Raw genomic sequence first — 20,354 nt, forward strand, 5'->3', positions numbered from 1 at the left:
ATATTTTGTCTAGCTATTTATGCAACCCGTAACACTTAAATGCTTCCAAGTATCCATATTAATGTTACTCACAGACTGACATGTCTTGCTATTATGTTAAATTAATTTTAAGTTTATATATATATTCCTTCCTCACAGAAGAGATTTGGTAATTAAATGTTGAGGAAGAAAAACATTATAAAGGCGACTGTGGGACGAAGAAGTGGTGATACCCTCTTCAAAAGGCAATGAGAAATCTTTATATTCCTTTCAGTTGAAAAAAAAAACAGTAATTAAGGCTCTTAAGAAAAGAAAGAAAAAAAAAGAATAATGAATAAAAACTCTCCAACTTTCAGAGCTTTGAGTTGAAAACAGTCTTGTTTTAAAGGGACAAGAAAATAGGGGTTGGAAACGAAGCGATGAGAGAGGCAGGGAAGTAATTCCGAATCTGAGTCGAAAAGACTGTTTTCACAAAAAAGAGAAATAAAAAATCTATTGAATGGGAGAATTAATGAGGCGAAGAAGCCGCCATTCAAAAGAGAGAGAAAAAACGAGAGATGTGTGCTTATTCGAAGCTTTCTTAAATAATGTCTTCATGCAGGGAGACTGAAAGAAGAAAGCATCCCAGATAATTTACAATACAAGGAAAGATATAGGCTCAGAGTGTAAAGGAAGTATTCCTTCTGTTCTGTTTTCCACTTTACTGACATGATATGTTGTCGCTGCGAAAATAAACTGCAAAGAACCCTACCCTTTTAAGACTTTATTTTGAAGACAATGAAAAATACGTTTGTTCCACCTAAAAATTTACTAGTTAAAGTACTAAAAAGTTCCCAAACGAAACGGTCTGTGAAGTTCACAAAAGCTTTAATGGACAAAAGTGATCTTTGTGGGTGTCCAGTTTATTATTATATAATGGCTAATGGTTTATTATATATTATTACCAAATGGCTGCTGTAATATAGAACCGGTCGTGGTATCCCATATAGAGCAATTAAGCAATACACTCTCATAAAATTATTAAATGTATTTTATTTGAAATGAAATTAAATTTCTTTGTTTTAGTCCCACTTTTATGCCTTTTAGACTAAAGGAGATGGATGATTAATGGAAGTGAATTATTATACTTTTATGCCTTTTAGGCTAAGGGAGATGGATGATTAATGGAAGTGAATTATTATACTTTTATGCCTTTAGGCTAAAGATGACGGATGATAAGTGAATTATTATACTTTATGCCTTTAGGCTAAAGGAGATGGATAATTAATGGAAGTGAATTATTATACTTTATGCATTTTAGGCTAAAAGCAACGATGATTAATGGAAGTGAATACTTTTATGCCTTTAGGCTAAAGATGACGGATGATAAGTGAATTATTATACTTTATGCCTTTAGGCTAAAGGAGATGGATGATTAATGGAAGTGAATTTGTATACTTTATGCCTTTTAGACTAAAGGCGACGATGATTAATGCAAGTAAATTATTATATTTTTTATGACTTTTAGGCTAACGGGGACGGATGATTAATAGAATTGAATGATTATGAAAGAATTAGTGCAATGAGAATGGGGGAGGAAACGGAAGCGAGGCCTCGTAAAACACATGGACGCGATGTTGTACACCACAAATTCATATAGCCTGGAAGGAAACCAGGGGACCACTTGCACCAGAGGTGTGCGCCCTACCACTGAGCCACAGCGCCCCCGAAATATTTACACATAATTTACAAAAAGCCAATAACTGATTCAGAAACCAATCTATCCTATGTCTCCAATCATGTTAGTATCTATTCGTTCAGTTTCTTGCACTGAAGAAGTTAACTTACCTTGACGACAAGAGGAGAAATCGATATTGTGAAGAAAGAAGGGTAGAAGTTAGTAATGTTAAAATTCAAATTATTCATTATTCCAGTAATGGATTCCTCGAATATTCGAACAAAATTCGTTATTCGAATCATTGAGAAAACGAAAAATTGCCCGAGCATTGAAAAGAAATATTCGGGTATTTAAATAATAGAAGGAAAATATTGAAGTAATTTTAACAGCATTAATACAGGGAGTCCTTGCCTTTGATTTCTGAGTTACTTATACAAGACAATAACTCAATTAAAACCAATTCTTGAGCAAGGGCCGATGGTACGATAATGTACTCCACCTCTCTTTGAGGCGATATAATGTGGTGGGGAACTGCCTATACTGTGAGGATTGGTGCTGGTGCCAATTGCAGCAGATTTCAAGCGCAGGTCGTGGTTACGGACTCCACGTTAATAGTAGATTCCGTCATTCATAACCTTGTTTTGCCTAAAACCAATTCATTTCGGTGAAACTACAAAAATGAAATGAAATCAAATCTTTACTTTAATGTTTCACGATTGTGTCCTTTAGGCTAAGGGATAAATGATTAAGACAAGTAGGGATGCGCACGAGACGAGTCGAGACAGGATTTTCCTGACAAAATTCGAGTCGAGACACGGCTCTTCCAATAGTGAAATATAATTTTTCGAGTCGAAACATCACTTTTACAGCACATTTTCGAGACGAGACAACCACAAATCTTGTCTCGTGCGCATCCCTAAAGACAAGTGAATGATAACGGAAGAATTGGTGAAATGAAAAGTGGGAGGAAAAGGGAGTACCCAGAGAAAACCCACGGACACGATATTGTAGGTGAAACTAAGAAGGACGAAAGGAAAGACGTCATTTTCTTATGCTATGGATGGGATCAGTGGTTAAAAGCTTTTTAACTGATGACACACTTTATTAATCAATGACAATATCGCGACACACTTGTATGATTTTTTTCATAATTATTAATAATATATATTAAAATAGTGTAAGCCTATAATTTTCTATAACGTAGTGATACTAGGGATGCGCACGAGCCAAGATTTGTGGCTGTCTCGTCTCGAAAATGTGCTGTAAAAGTGATGTCTCGACTCGAAAAAATGTGTATGTCTCTATTGCAAGAGCCATGTCTTGGCTCGAATTTTGTCAGGAAAATCCTGTCTCGACTCGTCTCGTGCGCATCCCTAAGTGATACTATGTAGTACTGAGCGTTGTTGATGCCGCTGGAGACATTGACTGGTAAGGTCTATCTTAAAATGGATTAAAAGCTTCAGAATTTTCAAAATTCTAACAATAAGATTTCGTGACACATTAATTGGCAACCAGTGGGTAGGGTAATAAAATTATTGGTTCATGACTGAAATATCGGTTTCAAATTTTTTCCTTTTTCAAAACCATTTAACTATTTTCTCACGAAAGTAAATAAGCCCACTGTTCTTTTTCTAAGCACTGTTGTTCCAAGCCTTGAATGACAGACCACTAATCTACGAGGAAGAATCAGAAACTAAGGTTACAAGGCCGGTATTTCTGGAGTTTCGTCTGTTATAGAGAAATGAGGAGTGTGCGGTAATTTTAATACATGGAGTTGGCAACTGTGCAATGTTTCAGCCACTCGCCACCTATAGTGCTAGTTGTAGGTAAACATAAATGGCGACTCATTTGGAAAACTGGTCTCGCGAAGAATTCCGCTCAGTTATTCGATTTCTGTGGGCGAAACACGTAACCGCAGTTGAAATTCACCAGCAGCTAGTAAAGGTTTACGGAGAGACTCGTTTGTCTCGTCAGCATGTCGCAGAATGGTATCCAAAGTTTACAGCTGGTAGAAAAAAAATGCCACCGACAAGGAGCGCAGTGGCCGATCCAGCACAGCATCAAGCAGTTTCACTGCGATATCATCAACCACCCTCCTTACAGCCTGGACCTCGCTCCAAGCGACTTTCACCTGTTCCCGCACTTGAAGGAGCACCTAGGAGGTCGTCGCTTCACTTCAGACGAACGGGTGAAACACTTCGTGACAAAATGGCTGAACACGCGAGGACAAGGTTTTAACCAGGAGTGAATCTTCAAAGCCATTTCACGATGCAACAAGTGCCTCGACCGATACGGAAATTATATCGAAAAATAACCTAATGCATGTACAAATTGATGGCTGTATTGGTTGTATAAAATAATATATACATGTATAAATGCAGGCTTTGTAACCTTACTTTCTGATCACCCCTCAATACGTGTAACCGTACTTATAAAACAGTTATGTCTGCAAATCATGAATCTTCTCTGACTGGCGTGTCTTGGAAATTGCCCCCGTATCGTTCGGATCAAGAGAAAGCGCTAATTGATTGATCTTGTCAGAAAATACTCGCGGAAGAAACCGCAAATTCAATCCACAATGACCAAAACAGTTCGAGCATTAAAAGAATAAAAGAGCGTTGGTACAGAAAAAGGAATAAATATGGAGAGGAGACTGTGCCAGAAAATTAGACACAGTATTTCTATTACCAACTGGAAGCAACATTTGCTATATAGGCCTATAGGGTACTTTGCTAAGAGTTAGTTTTGCTCAAAAAGAAAAAAAAAGTTAGCTCCTAAAAATCCTAACTCTAATAATAATAATAAAAGAATCATAGTAATTATCACATCACTCCAAAACGTGTATTGTTGAATCAGATTATAATGAGTATAGAATTGTCTCTATTGTCTTACAGGCTAATTGGATTCCCCGGAACCTATCAAATGCTATTGTTTTATCAATCACTAAAATCCGAAGCAAATGTTTTGTGAATTGGGACAGTCAAATAACAAACACTACGCTTTTCATTCGCAGGCAACGAATTAATGTTTTTCATTCCTTCCCCGGGAAGAGGATTGAATTTTAATTTGTTTTCAGAGCTCCAACTAGATCTATTGTTTGCTTGTTTGTTCGATGTTTAATCTTCTTATGGCATTTGCAGCAGTGTGCTGAGTACAATTTATAATGGATGAGATCAGACTTTATTTTTTAAAAAACACAATTCCTATATGTGTATATAGTGAGCAGCATTATTACCTAATGGATAAGTCGTACTGCATACACTTTTAGAATGACGTTACGTGAATATGTTAAGTAATATGGCATTTGTTTGATTACGTTCCTTATCGTTCAATAAAGATAATATTCAATGTCCGAAAACGGAGAGATTTAATTTAAAGAAATTAGAAGAGAGCCATGTAAGAAAGGAATACCAGATTGAAGTTTCGAATAGATTCTCGGTTTTAGAAGACTCGGAATGCACTAGTGTTGAGAATACTTGGATTGAAATTAGAGATAGCATTAAAAGTTCAGCAATAGAAAAATTGGGACACGCGGAAATATGTAGGAACAAACCATGGTTCGACCAAGAATGCATCAAACTAGCAGAGAAGAGAAAACAGGCAAAATTACGGTGGCTACAAAATCCGAATGAAATAACTACACAAAATTTCGCAGATATCAGGCGGGAAACTTCCAAAACTTTTAGAACAAAGAAACGCGATTTTTTGAAAGCTAAAATTAAGGAACTTGAAGATAATAGTAAAAATAAAAATATTCGGGACATGTATAAGGGGATAAGCGAATTTAAGAAAGGCTATCAACCTCGTGCTTATATATTAAAGAAAGCTGACGGAACAGTTCTCACTGATACGGATAGCCTCTTAAATAGGTGGAAAGATTTCTTTGACGATTTGCTGAACACGCAGCCAAAAACTAATGCGCGTGGAGAAAAGGAGATACACACCGCAGAACCGTATATCCCAGAACCCAATCGAATAGAAGTAGAAGCCGCTATAAAGAAATTAAAGAAACACAAATCTCCGGGTGTGGATGAAATTCCGGCTGAGTTAATTTTAGCTGGAGGCGAAAAATTGTGGAACAAGATACACAAACTCATTCTCCTTATCTGGAACAAGGAAGAATTGCCACAGGAGTGGAAAGAATCAATCATTGTTCCAATTCACAAGAAAGGCGACAAAACTGACTGTAATGATTATCGAGGCATTTCTCTTCTGTCAACATCCTATAAAATCCTTTCAAATATTCTATTAGCAAGATTGACCCCATACGCAGATGAAATTATTGGAGATTATCAGTGCGGATTTAGACGAAATCGATCAACTATCGACCAAATATTTACCATTCGCCAAATACTCGAAAAAAAGTGGGAATACAATATCCCGGTACATCAACTATTTATTGATTTTAGAAAGGCTTACGACTCGGTTAGGAGAGAAACCTTGTACAACGTTCTTACAGAATTTGGAATACCGAGAAAGCTAATTGGATTAATTAAGATATGCTTAAGTGAATCCCAAAGTAAAGTCCGGGTAGGAAAATTTTTGTCCACGAGCTTTCACGTCCAAAATGGCCTGAAACAAGGAGATGCGTTGTCGCCATTATTATTTAACTTTGTGCTGGAATACGCTATAAGGAAAATCAAAGATAGCAACCAGGGCCTACAGTTGAACGGTATTCACCAGGTGATGGCATATGCTGATGATGTAAATTTAATAGGGGATGATAGGAGAACAGTAGAAATAAATGCAGAGATCTTATTAAATGCTTGCAGAGACATGGGTTTAGAAGTAAATGCACAGAAAACTAAATACATGGAAGTGCGTCGGGACCGTAATACGGCAAATTGTGGAGGCGTTAAAATATTAAATAATACTTTTGATAAAGTGGATACTTTCAAATATTTAGGATCAATATTAACAGACGAAAATCATATTCACGAAGAAATTAAATGTCGACTAAAAGCAGGGAATTCGTGTTACTATTCGGTTCAAAATCTCTTGTCGTCGCGAATTCTGTCGAAGAATTTGAAGCTTAAAATATATAAAACGATAATCATGCCTGTTGTTCTGTATGGTTGCGAAACATGGTCACTTACTCTGAGGGAAGAACATAGACTGAAAGTATTTGAGAACAGGATCCTGAGAAGAATATTCGGACCCAAGAGGAACGAGAATGGGGAATGGCGGAAACTTCATAACGAGGAACTACATAGTTTATACGGTTTACCCAACATTGTTAGGGTCGTCAAGTCTAGGAGGCTTAGGTGGGCAGGTCATGTAGCTAGAATGGAAGAAAGTAGAAACGCTTTCAAAGTCTTGACTGGAAGACCCATAGGAAAACGACCATTAGGAAGACCTAGGCGCAGATGGGAGGATAATATTAAGATGGATCTCGCAGAGATAGGAATACAAAGTAGAAACTGGATGCAATTAGCTAAGGATAGAAGTCAGTGGAGAGCTTTTGTGAACGCGGCACTGAACCTCCGGGTTCCATAGGCCATAGAGTTAGTTAGTTAGTTAGTTAGTATCTTCTTTTTTATTAAATACAGCATAATTTGGCTTTGTATATTGATCAAGAGATGGTCAATAGTCAAGTTGAGGACAACTGAGGTACAAAGAATTTTAATATCGACTTAGTACAGACAACAGTCACTAGATGGCATTCATATTATAGCGTAATGATATACATGTGGACCATTTATCCTGAAACGACCTTTACGTTTTAAATCTATCTTCTACATAAACAAAAATGAAAGTGATTATATTTGTGACTTAACAACTCATGAACCATCCGACCGATTTCGATCAAATTTTTAACATAGATGAGGTTCGAGCCTGAGATTGTTTTTATCATTTTACTTCAACAGTGCAACTCAGGGAATGGGTGGAAAATATCCGATATTAGTGTCGAATCCATAGTTTTAGTGATCGTTGAGACGAACATGACACTTCTGATGCCGTTTCAATTCAAATTCAGCCTCCATTAGTACTCCTAAGGGGGACGGTGACGTAAAAATAATTGAAAGTGACCGATATTAGTTTCGAATTCAAGATTTGGGGTCCCTAAGGGCGGACAGTTTTGGTGCCGCCCTTAATGTTCAAAATGAAACGTATTATCCGCTACGAAGAACGTGCATTCTGCTAGTTAATACATAAATAATAATAATAATAAAAACTTTAGAAAAATATGAACCGACTTCAAAAACAGACTAAAATTCAGAAAATAGTAAAAGCGCTAAAAAAAATAAGTAGGCATAATAAAACGCTTTAAAAAGCAGAAAATAATTTATTACTATTATCTATCTATCTATCTATCTATCTATCTATCTATCTATCTATATATATATATATATATATATATATATATATATATATATATATATATATTATATATAAAAAGTCGTCCCAAGCCGAATAAATTATTACCTGATATAATTTTGAGGCATTAATATGTACCTTTGTACGACTTCAAAAAAGTTTTATATAATAATAATAAATTATTTTCTGCTTTCACGCGTTTTATTATTAATATTGCCTGTTTTTTAGCGCTTTTATTATTTTCTGACTTTTAGTACACTTTTTGAAGTCGCTTCATATATATTTTAAGCTTTTATTTCTTTGCTTTTTAAAGTCAGTTATTTTTCTTTAAAGTTTTTTTTTTAATTAATTTCTTCGTACCCCAATAGTTTACTTAGATCCCTAAGCTAAAGGCAGGACACGAACTTCCAATGAAAAAGAGTCTCCCTACGAAACAAGAGTGAAGAAATGCGTAATAATTAATTATTAAGTTATATAACTGACCTAAACTGACCTAAATTATAACTGACCTAAACGTCTATCATCAAATGATTGAAAACCTTTTAGAGAAAGTTGGCTAAAAAAATGTTCTCAGCTCCTTTAGTTATATGCAACCCACCTTACTTCGTTAAATTTCTGAGCATCACATTTTAGGATAATAGTCCAGGCAATTTACAGTTGGACCTGGGCAAAATTGCAATAGAAGCTTTTTAAACAGTTTTTGATTCAGGAATCATTACTGAATAACATATTCAAAATCCGACAAAATCGGATCACGGGAACACCCCCAAAAACGGTTTTCAAAATGGCGGACCATGGTTAAAGAATCTTGCGTCTATCTTGCAATTTTCTTCTGTATCTCGGGTTCATCTCATCCGATTTTCACTGTTTTGTTGATGATGACGTTTGAAGATGGTTCCTACAGTTTAACGTGGGATCTGAACCAAATGACGCCACCGGGAATCGAACCCGGGACCTCTTCACCACAAGGTGACGAGCGTAACCACTCATCCATCGGAGACATTATATAACTACATAAGGTTTCCTAAATCATAAGGGGAAAAAATTATAACCCTCCCAAAAATAGTATAAATTTATTCCAAATGTTCTAATATACAGGGTGGCCCAAAAGTAGGTACACAGTTTCGTACTTATCTCCTGTATTTCATACCATTTCTTATTGTTATCACCTAGCTTCTTTATTATTTGTTCTTAATGTATTTTTACTTATACCTTAAGCCCGAAACAGCCGAAGCAAATAAACCCATAAGCTAGAATGTTATACTTGATCAATGCAGGGGTGTATACCTCCGTTTGGGCCATCCTGTATTTCTAAATAATGTTTAATTTGTGTGTTAGTTGCCTGTTTTCTTAATTTGTTTTTATTATTAATTTTTGTTTTTACGGCTTTAATATTTTAAAAAGCAACTATTTATAATTTGCTTTTTTTCTGTTTAATTTAAAAATGGAGATGTCTGAATATTGTGTGATATGTAAGGAAAAATTGGACAGTTAGCAAGAGATAGTTAAAATTAAACAGAAAGGAGCAGATGGCATAAATGAAGCAAGCCACAGGCGCAGAACTGATGTTGTTGCTGTTCCTTGTATTAGTGTCCATGTTTCATGTCGGAAACGATTTACAGATTCAAAGGATATTGGTGTCAAGAAACGGCAGACTAGTGATGAAACAAAACCAAGAAAAGTGTACGTTTAAATGAAGACCCAATTCGTAGTGCCACTCATTGCTTGTTTTGCGATACATTTGTGGACTGCGTCTATCATAACACTTGTAGTGTCAATTTTCGAACTGGTAAGAACATTCCCCGTGAATACTCTTCCTCCAATAAGTACATAAAGAAAGGTCGGCCAAGTATGAAGAACAGTACCTTGCATTCCTTCAGACTTGTTCGTACTTGGAAAATAATGATGAAGAACAACTGCTGATGGGAGATTTAATTTCAAAATGGAAGAATATCTTGAAGGGAGTCGAATCTGTGCCTATGATCGGAGACATATGAAGAGGAAACTTTTGGAGTATTATGGAGAGAAAATTATTATTTCTGGTGGAAGTGGAAAGGCAGATGTAGTCACTTTACTTGATACAGCCACTAAAATTCTTCAAAATTATCACCAAAAGTCAAAAGAATGTGATATTGAATTACAGAAGATATACTTAATAGAAGCAGCAGCCAAAATAATCAGAAGTGAGGTGAAATTCCTCAACGTTTCTAATGTGGATGTATGAAATGCACCTTGTCACAAATACAGGTACATGTTCCATTATATAAAATTTGGAGGTTCGGTGCGCAAATGAAGGAACTCCCACAATGAAGAACGTAGGATCTCTCTCCCCATCAGCCATGCATGAAACTGACCATTAATAATCAAGCTGTGCATTAAAGTCTATGAGACATCAACTAGGTTAAGCAATATTTAAGAACAACGTATGAATATCTATATAATGTTTTTAATTGAGATCAACTCTAAAACTGTTAACAGCCTTTTTTTAAATTACATTTTACAATTGGAACGTATTCATTACGTATTATCTTCTTTATATTTGTATATAATTCTCATACTTCATCATATTATTTAAATCATATTTCATCATTTATTTCACATATCGTATTTCTTTGAGGGCTGTTTCATGAAACTAGAATTAAATTCTCACTAATATATGTATATAGACAATCAATACTAATATATAAACAAAATACTAACCTAGTTGCTCCAGCTCGAACTGATTTTACTTATTTATTTTTCAGCTGATTATTAAATTTTAAATGGAGGCCTAAACATAAATACAATCATAGTTGGTTTTAGTTTTCGACATTGGATCCGAGGCTTTACTCGTTTACAGATACATATTTCTAGTATATCTATTGTCAATCAAAATCACAAATGCCTTCTTCACCATATTTGATAATATCAATTTCTTTTAATTTCGATTCGAAAAATGTTTTAATATTCTTTTAGATTTTAATTTAAAGATCATCTGATGCAGACCGGTATGCCTCTCACCATCATCCAAGAATCGTGTAATGCGACTGTTCAGCTATAAAATAGCGGCGCATTACATGTATACCCATCTCCAAGTGACCTTACTGAAGAAAGTACTTTGCAATACGTACCTAAGAGTTTGAAATTACTGTTGTCAAAACTATTTGTGGGAAAGGATCCCTCTATAAAAATTGGCTCAATTGGTCAGAGCATTATGCAAGGTATACGTCCTAGAATATTACTATGTCCATTGCAGATTGGTTTAGGTATCCAGCTGCATCACAACTTTAGATCAAGGTACCTTGTTGATTTGCTTCACAGTCTTGGTTATTGTTCATCATATTCCGAAGTAATTAGATTTGAAAGAAATGCTGCAGTATCAGGTAGCCATATCTCGTTAAATACTCCCAACAACACTGGAGTTCTTCTAGCAGCCGATAATGTTGACCACAATGTTTGTACTTTGGATGTAAAGAACACCTTTCATGGGATGGGTATGATTGCAGCTACAATCTCAAAGAACAAGACCCATCCAATTATTCAACGCTGTAAGATTGCTGAAAGTGACATTAAGAATGTTGCAGCAGTTGATATTGTGGAATACAGACATTCAAGAAGCATGCTCAGGGAGATTTCATTCAGCAAACTTCCAATATTGGCCGTTGCCTCTATAAGTAGGTTAAATCTTCTTTGGCAAATATGTGCAGCCGAAAGATCAGGTCCAAGTTGGTCAGGAGCTATGCAAACAATTCATTCTGGAACAAATGTTTCACATCCTGGTGTTGCATCAATCATAGTTCTTCCTATCATTGATATGCCAGCTAGTGACATGACATGTATACTCTCAACATTGCAGTACTTGAACAAGTTAGCACATAAACAACGTATCCCTTGTATCATTACTTTTGATCAGCCTTTATTTTGGAAAGCTTCCCAAATTATCCATGGGCAACAAGATCTCCAAGATATTGTTATAATGATGGGAACATTTCATACTTTGATCAACCTTTTGAGTTCAAGTGGCACTTTGATGAATGGTTCAGGATTATCTGAAGTACTTCAAGAAATCTATGGATCAAATGCTGTGCTGCATATGATGTCTGGAAAAGCTGTTTCTCGAGCAATGCGAGGGCATATGATAGTAGATGTAGCTCTTTGTACCTTATTGGTTTCAGATGTTTTCCCTCGCAATGAAGATGGATCCCCTCATCATCTAGTTAAAGAAGCTTGTATCTTACTTGATAACGTCATAAATGGCAAACAACATGTTGAGGACGTGGAGCTGTCTATGGCATTATCTCAAATCAGTACTGCTTTGGAGAAGAAAACTCACCTTCAGTCTTTCTCAAGAACAAGTAAACTTTGGCTAAAGTATATGCAAATGATCAACATTGCACGTAACTTAATAACAGCAGATAGGACTGGCTCATGGGATTTACATTTGCAATCTGTGATGGAGATTCTCCCAATAGTTGCAGCAGCTGGACATCACAATTACCTCAAGTCATTATATTTATATTTGCAGAAAATGTTCAGTTTGGAATCTGAAAATCCAGTTGTTCACAAAATGTTCCAGGAAGGCAAGTTTGTGATAAGAAGAAGTGATAGGGTATGGGCCGGATTAGGTTCAGATCTAGTGATAGAGCAGGGGTGCCCACAAGGGGGGGCTATGACGCAAACTGCGTCATTGAAATATTTGGGGGGGTTAAAATCTATATAAATATGTTTGATGAGGGGGGGGGGTAAAATTAATCGAAAAGAAGATTTTTTTCATGGAAGAATACCTACGGATAGACAATTGGGGGGGTGCGTCATAGACATAAGGGGGGTGGGCACCACTGGATAGAGCAAGTATTAATGCGTTCTCTGAAAAGTAGAGAAGATCTGACACGAGGAAGTGGATTTACAGAGATTCAAAGAGAAACATAGCTACTTTCTATGCCTGTGTCTTCAACTTATAACTTAGCAATACAGGAATACACTAAAAGTTTGTTGGAAAGCAGTGAACAACACAAAGAAATGAGGGAAAGTAGACAAACTAGGGACAGTAACGATATTTAAAAAGTTGTTGACCGACTAGAATCAATATTCCCATTCAATTCTGGCCCAGATCTTTCTAACATTGTCACAGGTGTAATAGTTGATCCTGGAGTAAATGTTGATGAACTGCATTCCATTGGTACAGACATCGTTCAAAAAATGATGGGCAATGATGTATTCAAATATTCTGGGAAAAGATCCGACAAAGCGAAAACTCTAGGATCTGATGCTGCTGTTGTGAGTCGAATTAATGATGATATACAAATAGATGCAGCACTTCTCTTTCAGAGAATGATGCTGTTGCTGCTGGTGGGGATATGAATCTTGAAGATGTGATGTGTTATGAACTTTGTTCTTATCCTCCTGCGTTATTTGAATCTCAAAGTGTGATGAGGAAAGCTGACAAGTCTCAGTTAGCTCATGCGATACTAAAATACACCAAAAAGTTCACATGGAAGAACCGATAATAATATTTTAATTTATTGATCTTTATCAAATGATTAAATAGATAAATAAAAAATACGTTGATTGTAAATTAATAGTTTTTTACACGAAACGGTGTAAGATAGGAGAAAAGTGTCGTTATTAAAAACTTTAGCATTTATATGTAGCTCTTATTTAAAAAATGTTTCATGTAAATCCGATTGCAGATACCCGAGGTACAGACAATTATTTAAGGTGTAAATGTAAGAAATTATGATTTTTAAAATTAAATGTCGTTTTTCACAAGAAACTGTGCGAAATAGGACATCAGTGCTCCTAATAAAAAATATAGTACGTAAAATGACCTTTTATTTAAAAAAAACAATCGTCAAAATCGGATTACAGGAAACCGAGATACAGAAGAAAATTGCAAGATAGACGCAAGGTTTTTAAATCATGGTCCGCCATTTTGAAAACCGTTTTTGGGAGTGTTCCCGTGGTCCGATTTTGTCGGATTTTGAATATGTTATTCAGTAATGATTCCTGAATAAAAAACTGTTTTAAAAGCTTCTATTGCAATTTTGCCCAGGTTAAGGGTATAATTGCTCTAGATTTCCTGGACTATAAGTTTTTCTTGTCATTAGGCGTTGGAAGATTATTTTGTTTATTTTTTAAATATACCTATATTTTTAAATATTTTATACGTAGGAACGTATATATTTTATATATTTTTCTACGTATATATTTTATACGTAGAAACTTTCTTTGGGAATAGTTTATTCAATCATTGAAAACTCATCGAAAAAATGAAATGAAATCTTTGAGTTTTACATCCCACGGTTATGCCGGTTATGCCAAAGGATACGGTGATGATGAGTAATGAATGAAATGGTGGAATGAAGAAAATGGGAGGAAGCGGGAGAACCCCGAGAAAACTCACGCACATGGTGTTTGCCCACCACAAAGTTCACTTGGCGGGGGCTGGGATCAAACCCGGGACCCCAAGTACCAGAGGTGAACGCTCTACCACTGAGCCACCGCGGCCCCTGAAAACGCATCGAAATATGATTAATGATTTCAATGTAATCGCAAACCCTGCAAAACAAGTGAAACTGAGAGCCTCTTTTCTTCCGAGGTCTATTTAAAAACTATGACATTTTACACGATGCGAATATCAACAGGTGGACATTGTGCGACATACTCTGCAATGCAATTGGTTTAATAGTGTTGCCAATCCAACATAGTAAAGTTGTGTTTTTTTCTCAAAAGGATCTACGCCAGGTTATTACAAGAGAGGATCAGAAACTAATCCTCCAATATTTCTGGAGTCTCTTATAGAGGAGTGAAGGGTGTGTGGTAATTTAAATACATGGAGTTGTCAACTGTGCAGTTTCCAGCACCTATGGCGCTAGCTGTACTTAAATGCAAATGGATACTCGTTTCGAAAACGGTTTCGCGAAGAAGTCCACTCAGTTATTCGATTTCAGTGGGCGAAATATGTAAAAACGGCTAAAATTCACCAGCAGGTCGTAGAGGTTTACGTAGAGACTGTAATGTCTCATCAGCATGTCCCAGAATGATGTTGAAAGTTTGCAGCTGATAGAGAAAACGTCAGCGACGAGGAAACGAAGTGGCCGACTCAGCACGGCATCAACAGTTCGCGTGGAGGACTTGAGGACAACAGGAGGATCACGTTACTGCATCTGATGGCAGAATTGGGAATGTACCCGCATTTGAAGGAGCACCTAGGAGGCTGTCGCTTCGTTTCACACGAGGAAGTGAAACACTTCGTGACATCTCTGAACACGCAAGGACAGGATTTTTTTCAGAAGGGAATCTTTAAACTTATCCCACGATGCCACGAATGCCTCAACGGGTCAACCGATATGAAGACTATGTCGAAAAATAACCTAATGTGTATATAGTATCTGCTGGCTGTTGGAAAATATTATATATATAGTTTCACTGCATGCTTTGTACCCTTACTTTGTGATCACTTCTCGTACATATTTCAAATTTACTTGGTAAACAAAAACTAACAATACCACATTTGTTATTCAGAGTTTCAAATTAAGGACTCAAAAATCTAAATCTTGGGACAACACTACAACAGTAATAATGCAAATTATAGGAGGTCTCCTTTATCCTAAAGGGAGTGTACTAGGGATGGTACCGAGACCGAGACGGACTTTTATATATCGAGACGAGACCGAGAAGGATTTTTACATACCGAGACGAGACCGAGACCGAGATGGACCTCTATAAACCGAGACGAGACCATGGTCAGTCTCGAAAGTCTCGGTCTCGTCTCGAATATTGATAGTTATTTTGCCTTTACTCAAAATTTGTCTCGTTGCTGTATGAGATAATATGGGAAGGGTTGACTAATATACAGTGTCGTATTTAGGGGGTAGGTATCGGGCTCAAGCCCCTCCCGAAATAAATTTGTAATTATTTTTTCGCATTGCACCAACAACACAAATGTTTGTTACCCGTTCCTCAAGCCTCTCCCGAAACAAAATCCACTGCTGTTGTATATAATCTTCTCTCTCTCTCTCTCTCTCTCTCTCTCTCTCTCTCTCTCTCTCTCTCTCTCTCTCTCTCTCTCTCTCTCTCTCTCTATCTCTCTATGATAAATTGAACGTTTGTTAGATAGGTAGACAGATAGACGTACTAATATATATACGGTATATAGAGTGGCCCATTTTAATCTTTCCACGGAAATATCTCGATAACGGTTGAACATAAATGAACTGAACAAAAACTAAAATAAGAAATGCCATGGGGCAGGTCGAATGGCGATGCCATGGTGCTCCCCAGGGCCGCTCTTCAAGGGGAAAATGAAATGAAATTTTGAGTTTTACGTCCCACGATTATGCCGGTTAGGCTAAAGGAGACGGTGATAATGAGTAATGAATGAAATGGTGGAATGAAGAAAGTGGGAGGAAACGGGAGAACCCCGAGAAAACCCACGCACACGGTGTTTGTCCACCACAAAGTTCACTTGGCGGGAGCAGGGTTTGAACGCTCTTCAAGGGGGTCCGGGTCCCAACTTTAAAGTTGTATTTTCTCAAATTGCACTATGTAAGGTATTACCTATTTCTAATTTAGATATTAAATAAAACCATAATACCACATACATTATTCAGTGTAATAAAGGACAATACAGTATAACAAACATCAACATTTTGGAGATCTCTAATAACTCAAATAGCATAGACGGTGCAATGCGCATCATTTGTATCTTAGCGTCAAATACTATGATCATGCTGTAATGTATTTTGAATGAAGAAAGGAACAAAGTTACAAGAAATGAAAAATTTAACTTTTTCTAAAGACTTTACTTCGAAAACGTACTGATATATCACGTCTCATCATGTAGATGCTTCCAAAAGACTTAAGTGATCATAATGTCATTTACAAGAATTGTTGTTTCAAACCGTTTCAGAGATACCAAACGCATGGATAGTGATTGTTTTATTGCTTAAAATAACGCATTTGTGTTAAGTTTTTATAATGATTGTTGTTTTAGTTTACTTCTATAACATTACAACAATAGTTTTTGGTTGTTTTAATTACAAGTTGTAGTTCCATTATTTTAACCAGTGTTGCCAACTTAAATAAATTGCTAAATATTATTTTAAATATAGTGCAAACAACGTAACTAAGCTGCAAAATATTTTAATAACTCGTAATTTGCTTTATGGTGCAAGAATGGTTTCAAAAGACGACGTTTATCATAGTCTTTGGGCTATTTATAATGTTAATGTCAAAGTTTTCGTTCCAGCAATACATGTAAATGCAAATTGTAACTGAAATTAAATGTAGCTTATAACTTTTCAGTAACACTAATTGTTCTCCTAAGCTTTAGGTCTGATGTACACAAAACAATGCTTAATTAAAAGTTCTAAATACACCCTAGTTACATGTCACTTGTTTTAGTTTGACCACCGACCACCTCAAACTCGATCCATACCATATAGCTATATGCAAGTATTCAAGGACTTACAGTTAGTAACACACATTGTGTTGATTTTTGGTTTGGTTTGTTTTAGTTTAATGTCCCATGATTATGCTAAGGCGTCTAAAGGAGACGTCGAGCTAATGATTATAATGGAATCCGAACCACTTCGGACGTTGAACTTTTATCCCCACCGGAAATCGAATTCCGGACCACGCGAACCGATGTCAAGCGTGCTAGCCGCTAGACCAAATGGAGGTCCTCACATTGTGTTGATTTAAATCATTGAGTCAGTGTTGCCAGATTCGAAGATCAAAAAGTAGCGTGTCTGTGCACCAAAAGTAGCGGATTTGAACTATTTGTAGGCCAAATATATACAGTAGAAATGAATTATTTGACAACTAATGACTGGTACTAATTGAATAATTTTTAACATGGGCTGGAAAATGTGCTGGACATATTGCAAGAAATTATGATCGATGAACAAAAACAATTCTAGACAGGATACCACGAGATAAAAACAGCCTAGGAAACGTCCTTATACAAGAAGGTTTGACGAAATCAAGAACAACTGGGGAGTAACCTGAAAAAGAATTGCTCAAGATAGATAGTTATGGAGAAGACTTGGAAAGGCCTTCATCCGGCAGTGGATTGACAATGGTTGATTATGATTATGGCTATGATTTTATTATATCTGGACCTTAGAAGTAAACTAAACCAAGTCATAATTTCGTAATTTTACAAGAGAAGCGAAAACCCAGTTCCTTAAGTAAGACATATAGTACTGTTTTCAAACTATACTAAGTAGTTACAAAATAATAGCATGCTTTTAGACTTACATTGTTACACCACTAGAAAGAGCATAGTCTATTAAAAAAGTATTCTTAACTCAATTTCGACAAATGGGGCTGCGGTGGCTCAGTGGTAGAGCGTTCGCCTCTGGTGCTAGGAGTCTCGGGTTCAAACCCTGCTCCCGCCAAGTGAACTTTGTGGTGGACAAACACCGTGTGCGTGGGTTTTCTCGGGGTTCTCCCGTTTCCTCCCACTTTCTTCATTCCTCCATTTTATTCATTACTCATCATCACCGTCTCCTTTAGCCTAACCGGCATAATCATGGGACGTAAAACTCAAAATTTTCATTTTCAAATTCGACCAAAAATGACTTAGCATAGTCTACCTCTAAAGTTCATGTATATGTATAACTTTTACTAGGTAAGGTAGGGTAAAAATAGATTCAAAATTTAACGAAATTCATACAGCGAAAAACAAATGTGATCCTTCATATCGCACCAAAACTACGAAAATTAATACAAAAGAAAACTAGAAAGTTAAGAATCACTTGTTTTGCCGGGACAGAGAAAATAGATACATATAGCTCGAATTACCTATATACTTACATAATATGTATGTTCATGTTTCGCAAGTAATTTTCAAGCAATATAAAATTTCAGCGTAATGAACGCATGATTAGTTTTCTCGAATAAAGATCACATGCACTGCTGAGAAAAATGAAAGGAAATCTTTGAGTTTTACGTCCCACGATTATGCCGGTTAGGCTAAAAGAGACGGTGATGATGAGTAATGAATGAAATGGTGAAATGAAGAAAGTGGGAGGAAACGGGAGGACCCCGAGGAAACCTACACACACTGTGTTTGTCCACCACAAAGTTCACTTGCCGGAGGTTGGGATCGTACTAGGGACCCCAAGCACCAGAGGTGAACGCTTTACCACTGAGCCACCGCGGCCCCATGCGCCGCTGAGAACTCAGAAATAAGCTTAATCTATGTTACGGCACTGGATATATGTTTATATAATGCATTACGACCTTATAAACTTGTATAAGAAACAGAATGTACTTAAAGAGAGACGCGAACTATACGAAACATAAGACTTTGAATCTAACTTGTTTGATGATCCAATCTCCGAGACCACAGATAGATCCAACACGTGTGCAGTAGCTCCCACTGTAAGGTTAAGGAAGTGCCTGTTTTAAAGTGACAATTAAACACTGAGATGTGAAACGGCAATAAAGCAATTGATCAATTTGAAACAAAATACATGGTAGTATTAATTTACTCTATTTGTTAAGATAATGAACGTTATATTCTGTTTTTAAAATAGCAATCAAAGCAGAGTGTTTTGGATAATAACTAAGAAATTGTAAAATTTCAATTTCGGCACGATTAAATACATTCGTACTGCTATGTGTTGCGTTATCCTTTAGGAGATATTGAACAATTCTGATTCAAAGGAAGTAAATAAACTACTGTATAGTACTGGACTTAATTTAGTAGAGTTTAATTGTATAGGCAGTACTGAGGCTATTTGAGACAAAGTCTATTAATGAAAGTGAAATATGCGTTACTATTAGGGTTTTATCCCAGGTATGTTATACCCACTGATGATTGAACCTGGAACACACGCATGGAAAGCATTAGCGCTAGCAAATTAGCTACGAAGAAGTACATCATACCATAATTCTTTCAATAATGAAGGCAAAGTAAGAACCGGAAAGGATAGACTGTACGATAATAATACTTTCACAATTTTAATTTCATACTATTTATTTCGAGACTTTCGAGACGAGACTCGAGACGAGACCGAGACTTGGCCTTCGAGACCGAGATCGAGACAAGCATCTGTTGACCGAGACGAGACCGAGACGGTGATTTTAGACACGAGACGAGATCGAGACCGAGACCGCTACTTATCAACCGAGACGAGACCGAGACTGTACAAAGTCTCGTCTCGTCTCGTCTCGATACCATACCTAGAGTGTTCAGGTAAAAAAAAAATCAAGCGAGACCAATAGAGCAATGAACATCCAAAGTACCTTAATGTCGAATACTACGATCATGGGAATACTACTATCAGTATTTGGAATAAATAGGAACAAAGTTACAAGCTTCAACTTACAAAATCAGGTCAAGAATTTTAGCTTTTTCAAAAGGGTAGGAAGGACTTGCGTGGTTTCCAATAGATCACAATGCTGTTTA

General features: G+C 36.5%; 1 protein-coding gene across 4 annotated transcripts in view; it reads right to left on the bottom strand.

The window, feature by feature from the left end:
• The window catches only part of LOC145673369 (uncharacterized), a 695,073-nt gene that overhangs the window by 71,113 nt on the left and 603,606 nt on the right, over positions 1-20,354 (bottom strand). The gene's annotated exons all lie outside the window — the stretch shown is intronic.

The sequence above is a fragment of the Thermobia domestica genome, chromosome 16 (genome assembly GCF_964235325.1).
Source record: "Thermobia domestica chromosome 16, izTheDome1.hap1.1, whole genome shotgun sequence".
Classification (NCBI taxonomy): domain Eukaryota; kingdom Metazoa; phylum Arthropoda; class Insecta; order Zygentoma; family Lepismatidae; genus Thermobia; species Thermobia domestica.